Source organism: Bos indicus, chromosome 19 (assembly GCF_029378745.1).
Source record: "Bos indicus isolate NIAB-ARS_2022 breed Sahiwal x Tharparkar chromosome 19, NIAB-ARS_B.indTharparkar_mat_pri_1.0, whole genome shotgun sequence".
NCBI lineage: Eukaryota > Metazoa > Chordata > Mammalia > Artiodactyla > Bovidae > Bos > Bos indicus.
The window spans coordinates 52924166-52934508 of NC_091778.1; the positions used below are offsets into that span (position 1 = coordinate 52924166).

General features: G+C 53.3%; 1 long non-coding RNA gene across 1 annotated transcript; it reads left to right on the forward strand.

The window, feature by feature from the left end:
- The first annotated feature begins 326 nt into the window (after nt 1-326).
- On the forward strand, nt 327-10085 carry LOC139177616 (uncharacterized). The gene is made up of 2 exons (XR_011562133.1): nt 327-582; nt 4025-10085. It is a non-coding gene; the product is annotated as an uncharacterized lncRNA (long non-coding RNA).
- The last annotated feature ends 258 nt before the right edge of the window (nt 10086-10343 follow it).

Below are 10343 nucleotides of genomic sequence, written 5' to 3' on the forward strand. Positions count from 1 at the left end.
GACAGCACAGGCTTCACTGCCTCCGGGGATGGGTGACATTGCCCTTTCTGCCCTCGGGGGGGCCTCTGAGCCGGGCCTTGCCTGGGAGGAGGAGACACCTGGCGCACAAGGGCCCTCTCCCCTCCGAGGAGGTGGTGGAGTGTTTCAGGAGCAGGTGGCCTCCCATGTCCTTCCTGGTTCAGCTTTAACCCTCCTATCGAGGCAGCGTAAAAAGTTCCCAGAGCTTCCTTACTGGCCAGGCAGGGAGGGGCCCGCGGGGGCTTCCACTGAGGGGACCTGGGGAGGTGCCGCCCTGTCACTGCGCTGGGTGGGGAGAGGTTCCCCAGCAACGGGCCCTCTTACATAATCCAGCGCATCGGCGTGACTCCAGGTGCCCGTGGGAGGCAGCGTGGGGGTGAGCGCAGGGGCGAGGACGAGTCTCAGAGTTTCACTCGGTGTTTCTCCCCCTCTTATTACATTTCAGCGTCATCCTGCGTCTGCCAGCTCGGTCACCCACTTGCTCGTTAGAATATATTAACTGACAACGCGGATTTAAATAACTCGGGCAGAGCCCCCAGACCCGGGTCTCCCGCACCGGCCCAGGTGAGGCAGGAGGGCCGGGGCGGAGGCAGGACGCCGGGGCGAGCGGCCTGCTTGGGCCCCGTGTCCAGAGCTGGATGGGGCGGACTGGGAAGGGCAGCCCAAGCTCAGGGGCTGGGTCGGGTGGGCAGGGTGGAGCTAAAGGCAGGCAGCGGGGGACCCCCCCACCAATCTCAGGCACACACAGCATCTTCTGTGCAAACCCAGCTTGTGACAGAATTCTCTGAGCAGGGGGACCGGAAGCTAAGGAAGCCAACGATGGCCTTCACGCAAGCCCCCTTGGTCAAAAGAACACAGTGTATTAGGAGAGGAGGCCAGAGGTGAGTGACCTGAAGGGCTGAGCGCCCAGCTGGGCCGCCCCAGGCACGCTGGCTCTTGGTGGCCACTCAACTTCATGGGAAAGATGAGGCAAGAGGCTGGCTTCACCCTCAATATCATTATTTCATTTCCCTCTGAAACGCAGTCTTTGTTTTCTTATCATTCCACCTCTTAAATGACTTAAACTGCCTTGAAAGTGATCTCAAAGCTAAGTTCGGAGTGGAGAGGAGAAAGTCTGTTGTCTGGAACGTGAACTTAGAGGATGCTCCGAAAACAAGGCTGGATGTGTCCTCACGGGTTCTTCCCGGAGGGAGGGCGGCCCCGGGCCTGCGGTGCCGGCTCCCGGCGCTGCCAGCGAAGCCCAGACGCCGCCTCGCGTGCGCAGATGGCTTCCCTGCCCAGGCGGCTGCTTCTAATTTCAGCTGTTGGAGGCTCCGCGCGCTCTCTCTCTCTTTTTTTAAATCCCATGTTTATTTAAAGCCAGATTTTAAAATGTTGTCTTCAGCCCTGAAACCTGACTTTTTCTTCTTGCTGCAGATCCTAAAACCCCACTTAGGGTCCCAAAGCTTCCAAAGGGGGAGCTTTGCGGCTGACTTGGGTGGCTCTGTGGGTCAGCCGGTCAGTAGGACAGAACCCCCTCCCCGCTGTCTAGCACTGTGGCATTTGGACAGCTGGCAGATGTTTTCCTATCAGGGCAGTCTCGTGTGGTGTCAACACAACCAGAACATGGGGTGCCCCTCCACCCCCTGGACGTCCTGGGTTCCCAAATGTGTGAGAAGTGGTGTGCAATCTCGGGAGAGGAGCACGACCCCCATGATGCCAGGTGTTCCCAGGAGATGGGAGTCTGGAACCACCCACCTTGTCTCCCCATCTAGGCCCTGTGGCAGCGGGACCTGTCTGGTCTAGGTGTGTGCCCTGGAGGTGGGAAGGGACCAGATGGGCGGTTCCTGCCTGGGAAGGGGTGTGGTGGGCAGCAGCTGCCAGTCGGTAGTTTGTGGGCTCCTTTCCCATCTCAGTCGGAGAAGGCGATGGCACCCCATTCCAGTACTCTTGCCTGGAAAATCCCATGGATGGAGGAGCCTGGTAGGCTGCAGTCCATGGGGTCGCTAAGAGTTGGACACGACTGAGCGACTTCCCTTTCACTTTTCACTTTCATGCATTGGAGAAGGAAATGGCAACCCACTCCAGTGTTCTTGCCTGGAGAATCCCAGGGACGGGGAACCTGGTGGGCTGCTGTCTATGGGGTAACACAGAGTCGGACACGACTGAAGCGACTTAGCAGCAGCAGCTCCCATCTCTGCTATCCCTGGCACCCAGGTCTCCCCATTTCTCTTGTACTTGGGAACCAAGGACATCGAGGGGGGCACTCCCTGTTCTGACTGTGTAAACACCACACCAGACGGCTCAGATAGGGAAGCATCAGTTCACTGTCTGCAGGCCGGTTTGCACAGTGTGGGATAGCTGATGCTGAACAATGGGAGGCTCTGTCCCATGGGCAAGGTCCCCCACCAACCCACCCGAATGCTGGTGGGCACTCGGGAAATGGGAGCTCCCATCCCTTTTAGTGTAACCACTTCATCTGCTTCTGTGGCTCACTCCAGAATGTCCTAGAGGAACTGTAATGAAACTGGATAGTGAGAGGCCAAAATCAGTCAGGGGGCCAGGCTGGGCTCTGGGGGCCTGTGGGGTGGCGGGGCAGGTGCTGGCTGGATACTTGTGAGGACTGAGTTTACTGGTCTGATCATAAGCTCCTACAGCAAGAGGTAGAAAGGCTGAGAGCAGAGAGGCTGGGGTTTTTGGAGAACTGTGATGGCCTGAGCCCAGTCTGCAGTGAAAGCCACAGGACTGCCCAGGTGGCTGGGAGGCTGGGGTGGTCCAGCGAAGACTGGTCTGAGTTGATGCTGGCTGCAGGGCCACGGTGGAGCACCCGTTCCTGTCCGGAACCAGGGAGTTGTCTGGATGGGAATCAAAGCTGCCGCCCGGGCTGTCACAGCCTCAGGAAGCGTGGAGTATTTTGGAATTTCTTCATTGATAGGTCTGGTCAGAAAGTAATAGGATTTTGAGAAAAATTATTTTAGTGTCAAGCTAGAGAATATCATTTGCCCTGTCAGGCTCTTTTTCTTTTTTTCTCAAAAATCAGAAGAAACATATCTTCGTAGAGGTTCATGGAAAACTTCAGCTGTTGCCTAGCTGTCCAAACAAAAAGATGATTCCATCCACGGGGGAAAATCAATTTCAACGAATCCAGGGGACCTTTAACCCACAGTCCAATCAGACACCATGTGACCTCTGCAGTGTTGCTCTGTTGCTGGCAGAAACAGGGCCCCTGCAGAGATCTGGCAGCTCAGCCCCTGGAACCTGCTGCTAATTCTCACCCAGATTTTGAGGTTTTCTCTGCAGCTTCAGGAGCCGAGTCCTTTGTGCAGCCTCAGGCCTTGGTTTTCAGAGCCCCTGGGCTTGGAGATGTTAGATTCGGTTGTAATTTCCCCTCATTCCTTGGCTTATAGATTTCCCACTGGGAAAACCCCAGAGACCTTGATTCCACCTCAGGTGAAGTCAAAGCCGAGGCTCCCCACCGGGCACAGGCTCCTGGTGGAAAGCTGTGGGCTTGTGGTGCAGTGGAAAGCTGAGGTGATGCTTTGCAAGCTGTTTCAGGCAGATGGGGTCTCATGCGATGTCAGCTGCAGGAGCACAGCCCTGTGGTGCTTTGCAGGACAGACTCTGGCTTTCAGTCTCCCGGCCTGGCGTCTGGAGCTCAGCCTCCCCTGAGTTAGGCAGAGAGGACCGAGGACGCGGCCACACTCGTGGGCGACGTGACCCCAGCATCTTGGCTCCTGGTCCGCAGAGGACATGGGGTGCTGGCGGGGCTGCTGGGCAGGGACACCACATTGGGGAGCCTCCGCTGCCACCTGGTGGACAGACACATGGTGGGCGATGAGCCGCATGGCAGGCACAGAGTGGTGGCCCAGCCAGTGGTGGCTGCAGGGGGTGGCGGGGTGGTGCCAAGGGTGGGGCCGCCCAGGCTGGGGCGGCGGTCCCGTGCTTGCCCCTGAGTCCGGGTAGTCAGCGGGCAGCCCTCAGGGCACCGGCTCTGTGGGACCTGAACTCTCCTGATATGCATTCTCAGGCGGAGAGGAGTACCATCCTGCCAGGACCCAGTAGCAAAGAAAAGACGGTGCCTGGGAGAGGCTGCCTGGAACCTGCAGAGGGAACGCGGGGACTGCAGACTGCTGGCCATTTTCACTCTGTGAGAAAACTGCTCGCTGTGATGCTGATTTTCAAAGGGCCCTATGACATGCTTTTCGAGAAAATGGAGATACAACTCAGCATAAAATCACCCATTTTAAAGTCAACAATCCTGTCCACTTTAGTGGCGTTTAGTGCTCTCACACTGTTGTGCAACCACTGCTCTAACTGGTCCTGAAACCGCTTGATCACCCCGAGGGGTCCCACGGCTCCCTCCCCCAGCCCCGGCCGTCTCTGTGGTCATCTCACATCAGTGGAATCACGTGACGTGTGACCTCTGGCGCCTGGCATCCTTCACTCAGTGTCTGAGGAGCATCTGTGCTGTCACGTGGCCCGTGCTTCACTCCTCACGGCTCAGGAACATTCCTACGTGGGGAGGACTTTTTGTGCATCCAGTCACCGGTGGTCGATAGATGGTTGTTACCGCCTTTGGGTGGCCGTGGGGAGTGTGGCTATGAAGAGGCACGGACAAGTTTGGAACACCGGTTTCCAGTCCACTTTAGGAGCGGAGTTGCTGGTCACAAGGTCGTTTTATGTTCAGTTTTCTGAGGAACCACCAAGCTGTTCTCCTAGCGGCTGCATCATTTTATGCTCTCATCAGCAGTGCACAAGGATTCCACTTCCTCCACATCCTCATCAACCACTGTTATTTTCTGTTTGTTATTATTATTTTTTTAAATTCTAGCCCCGTCTTATTGGGTGCAACGTAGTGCTCATCGTGGTTTTGACTTGAATTTCCCCAATCCCTAATTGAATGTCTTTTCATGTGGATAACATTCTGTTTATTTTGTACTTATTTATTTTTACTTTTAAATAAGTACAAAATAAACAGAAAAGTGAAGAGGAACTAAAAAGCCTCTTGATGAAAGTGAAAGAGGAGAGTGAAAAAGTTGGCTTAAAGCTCAACATTCAGAAAACGAAGATCATGGCATCTGGTCCCATCACTTCATGGGAAATAGATGGGGAAACAGTGTAAACAGTGTCAGACTTAATTTTTGGGGGCTCCAAAATCACTGCAGATGATGACTTCACCCATGAAATTAAAAGACTCTTACTACTTGGAAGGAAAGTTACGACCAACCTAGATAGCATATTCAAAAGCAGAGATATTACTTTGCCAACAAAGGTCCGTCTAGTCAAGGCTATGGTTTAGCCAGTGGTCATGTATGGATGTGAGAGTTGGACTGTGAAGAAAGCTGAGTGCTGAAGAATTGATGCTTTTGAACTGTGGTATTGGAGAAGACTCTTGAGAGTGCCTTGGACTGCAAGGAGATCCAACCAGTCCATTCTGAAGGAGATCAGCCCTGGGATTTCTTTGGAAGGAATGATGCTAAAGCTGAAACTCCAGTACTTTGGCCACCTCATGCGAAGAGTTGACTCATTGGAAAAGACCCTGATGCTGGGAGGGATTGGGGGCAGGAGGAAAAGGGGACGACAGAGGGTGAGATGGCTGGATGGCATCACTGACTCAATGGATGTGAATCTGAGTGAACTCCGGGAGTTGGTGATGGACAGGGAGGCCTGGCGTGCTGTGATTCATGGGGTTGCAAAGAGTCAGACACGACTGAGCGACTGAATGATTTTTACTTTTTATGTTCTTAAAACAATTTTTTTTGGAGTTAGTGGCCTTACAACATTGTGTTACTTTGTTATGGTTTTGTCACTCAGTTACAGCCTACTCTTCCGCAGCCTCCAGGGACTGACGCCTGACAGGCTCCTCTGTCCATGGGATTTCCCCAGATAAGAATCCTGGAGTGGGCTGCCATTTCCTTGACCAGAGGATCTTTCCGACCCAGGGATGGGACCCATGTCTCCTGCCTTGCAGGCGGATTCTTTACCACTGAGCCACCTGGAAAGCTTCTGTACAGCAAAGTGAATTAGTTGTATGCACACATATACCCACTGTTTTTAGATTTCCTTCCCACTGAGGTCACCACAGATCGCTGAATAGAGTTCCCTGTGATAAACAGGAGGTTCTCATAAGTTATCTAGATTATATAAAGTAGTATATATATTGGCATCATTTTTAAAAGGAACCAGGCTTTTGAAGAATTTCAGCAGCTTTACCTCAGAACTCCGTCAGGGGTGAGCCTGGGAGGGGCTCCCCCGAGTCAGCTGTGTCTTCCAACCGGGCCGAGTTCCAGAAGCTGCAAGCCCCACCAAAACTACTTCTATGAGTTGAGCAATTCCTGCATGCCTTTAAGATGAAACCCGCGGTGTGATGAGGGTAGAGCGTGGATTGAGGGCTCCTGAGCAGACCCGTATCAGAGAGGTCTGTAAGAAGGCCCTATAGCCCCCACCCTTGGCCATGTGGAGTGAGTGGAAGTCCTGACAGGCTGCCTGCAGATGCCTTGGGTGGGAGCCCAGACCGTCCACGATCCTGGCAGGACTGTGATGCCAGGTGGTGGCCTAGAGCCAGGGAGTCAGGCCCAGAAACCTGCCAAGGCCTCTGACCACCAGCCCCCAGGACAGGAGGGGCGAGACTGGGCATTCATCAGCCTCATCGCGCTGGGGCATGGGCTGTGAGGGGCTTTCCCAAGGCCACAAAGCTGGGCAGGAGGACTCAGAGCTGCCCAACCTGGGGCACAGGCAGCTACACCTGCCGGTCCTGGTGGGCAAGAGCCTCAGCGACTTCAGCAGAAATGGGCTTTGTTGAAAGGAGATCAGGTAGATTACTGGTTGAAACCCTGGAGAGCCACCTGAGCCAGGCCTGGCCTGAGGACCACCTTCCTATCAAACAGGCTTTGCTGGCCCAGCAAACCTGACCCTGGGCTGCTGCTGTCACTGCCCCCTCTGCTCACCGCACCCCCACGCCAGGCACCACAGCTCTCCCTGTCTCTCTAGGCCCCTCCCATCCTCTGGTGGCCCCAAACCCCCATACTGAGGGGCCCCCAAACCGGGAAGGGGATCTGACACCTGCTGTGCCAACAACTGACTCCTGAAACCCTCCCTCCTCTGTCCTCTAGCCCTGCACCCTACAGAGCTCCCAAGATCACACTTGAGGACACGCACATCAGACTCAGGCAAATGTTTTTAACTCTGGAGACCCCTAGAGGCCCTGACCTCCCTCAATAAGCCCCAGTCTTCCTTGAGCTGCTCATCAAAGGGAGCCTGAGCCTGAAGGTTTCCTGTGAAGGGCTGGCAGTATCGACAGGCCTAAGAATCAAATAATTTCTCAAGGGACTTCCCTGGTGGTCCAGTGGTTAAGAATCCATCTTGCAATGCCGGGGACTCGGGTTCGATCCCTGGCCGGGGAACTAAGATCCCACGTGCCAAGGAGCGACGAAACCCGAGGCACAACTATTGAGCGTGCCACAACTAGTGCGTCTGCGCGCTGCGATGAAGATCCTGAGTGGTGCAACTGGGATCCAACGCAGCCACAGACATAAATATTAAAAAATCAATTTAGCAAAAAGAGCACAAGGAACAGTCGCAGACTGAGGCACCCCTAGGGTCCCAGAGCGGCAGGAACCGACCGTGACTGCTATTCGCTCCACGTGCTGCTCCAGGCACCTCTCCATAGCTCACAAGGTTGATTCCATTCAGACCCTCACTTGCTGGTGAGGGAACTGTGGCCCCGGGAAGGAATTTCCCTGGAGAGGGGGCTGACTGAGCCACCAGGCGGGGAGTCAAGAGGTTGCCTCCTGCTCCCCTGGGGCCCCAGAGGGAGCATGGCACAGGGCCCCTGCCTGCAGGCCCGCCCCTCGATCATCCCACCTCCTGGTGCAACTCAGGTTTTCCCCTTAAACCCAGACGGCTTCCCAGTTCGTATCTCGTGCCCAGACCTCTCTCCTGGGCTCCAGCTCTGACCACCTGCCCAGCATGCCCCCTCCAGGCCTCCTTTGCGGACCCGGTCCAGGTCCCGTGCCATGATTCTCTTGCTTTACTGTCCCCCACCCATCCCCAACACCCTCAGCTTTGTGCTCCTAATTCTCCAATCCAGTTCTCCACACCCACCACCCACTCCTCCACCCTAGGCCCTGGCGCTGGTTCCTCCCAATCCCCACATCCCTCTGATCTGTACGAACTGGTCCCTATACTGCAGCCCCAAGAGGCTGACCCCGTCCCCGTGGTATTGTGGTGCCAGCCCATAGCATTCTCCTCCCTGGGGAAGAGAATGAGACCCTCAAGCAGCCCCTGAACTCCCACCTCATGGCCCCCTCCCCCAGGGCCACAAGGATGACTTGGGACGCCTGTGTGGTCCTCAGCCCTTGGCCTCCTCACACTAGGCTGCTCACTGGCTCCCCCAGAAAGCAGGCACACAGGGGAGGGGGCAGAGAAGGGGGCCTATGACCTGGGTAGGAAGGTTCAATCCCCATGGGCACCCTTCGCAGGTAGTTACCATTAACTAACTTGGTATACTAACTTGGTACACTTCTGGTGCCAAACGCAGCTTCACTTATTAGCTGAAACATTGAAATGCAGCCTAAATTGCCCAGGATGAAGTGTGAACTGCTCACATCTGCCTGGACAGGGAAGTGTGGAGTGTGCAGACTCTTAAACGTTGGTTTACATAGACTCCGTTTCTCCATCTTTTAATCTACTTTCTCCATCATTTCCTCTATTTAGAAAAATGTCCTGTTTCCAGATCTATCCGAGTTCTTGTCTGCTAAACCAGTGCTCAGATAACCTGTGGACTTGCTGCCACTGACGGGTTTTTTCCTCTTGGCTTTCGGTCACCTGGGTCTCTGAATCAGTGCTGGTGTCATGTGCTGAGGAAGATGGGTGGGGCTTCCCTGGTGGTCTGGTGGTTGAGAATCTGTCTTGCAATGCAGGGGACATGGGTTTGATCCCTGGTTGCAGAACTAAGATCCCACATGCCGCGGAGCAACTAAGCCCATGCACCGGCACGCCGCTACTGAGCGCGAGCACCACAACTAGAGTCAGTGCCTCCCACTGGAAGATCCGGCACGATGCAGCGAGGACCCCGAGTGCTGCCACTAAGACCCAATGTGGCCAGATATTAGTAAATAAATATTCAAAGACAGTGGGAGCAACAGAGTGGGGGTCAGCCGACTACAGCCCAGTGGCCAGATACCTGTTTCTGTGAAGTTTTATTGCCATGTCCACAGCCATGTCCATTTGTTTACACAGCGTCGACATGGAGACAGCAGAGTTCAGTAAGTCAGAAATCATACCTCCTGAGACATTTACTATCTGGCTCTTTAAGGAAAAGTCTGGCAACCCCTCCTCTAGACAACGTTGTGCTCCAGCACAACAAAGGACAGGAGACAACCTCCCAGAGGTTCCCACACTAGCTCTTTAATTAGCATCCTCACACATTCCTGAATCTGTCAGTCTTAAAGGGAAGATCAGCCCTCAAGTCTCCATTCTTTTTATGATTAGACAGCTTTTAAATCTTAAATTCTGTCCGTAAACCCAGCACGAGCCAACGCTTGGCAAGCAGTGTGCGCAGATGGTCAGCTATCGTTCCGCGGTCCTGCCCCTCTGTGGAATCTTAAACCCGCTTGTTTCCATTGCTTCTGCAGTTCTCTGACACATTTAAAGAGATGATGTATATATTTTGTCTGGCTTCTCTAGTTCTTAGTGGGAGCCCTGATTTACCACACACTACTTCTTCCCGCTTGGGAAGTTTGTTTCCCGTGTTTAAACGTCAGTTTCCAGTTGTTTGTTGCTAGTAAATGGAAATATGTATTGAATTTTGCACAGTGACCTGGTATTCTGTGGCCCTGCTAAATGTAATGATTAGTTCTAGTGGATTTCTTACAGATTCTTTGGGATTCTGCATTTTATCTCTTTTCTTTGCTTATTACATGGACTAGGACTTCCAATGTGATGTTGAATAGAAGTGGTTAGAGTAGTCCTCTTTGCCTCATTCTCAGTCTTGCGGGGGAAAGCATGCCGTCTTTTACCATGAAGTGTGACGTTAGCCACAGAGTTCTTGTAAATGACTTTTATAAAGTTTAAGAAGTTCCCTTTAATTTGTAGTTTGCTAAGAGTTTTTAAAATTCTTTTCCTGCATTTACTGAGAAATCATAAGCTTTTTCTTCTCTAGTCTATTGATATGCTGAAATATACTGGTTAATATTTAAAGGTTGAGCTAAACTTTTATTTCCAAGATAAACCCCATGTGATTTATCCTGTAAAAAAACAGGCTATTCTAAGACAAAGGCCCCACTTTACATACTGCTGGGTTTCATTTGCTAATATTTTATTGAGGGTTTTGTATGTATGTTCAT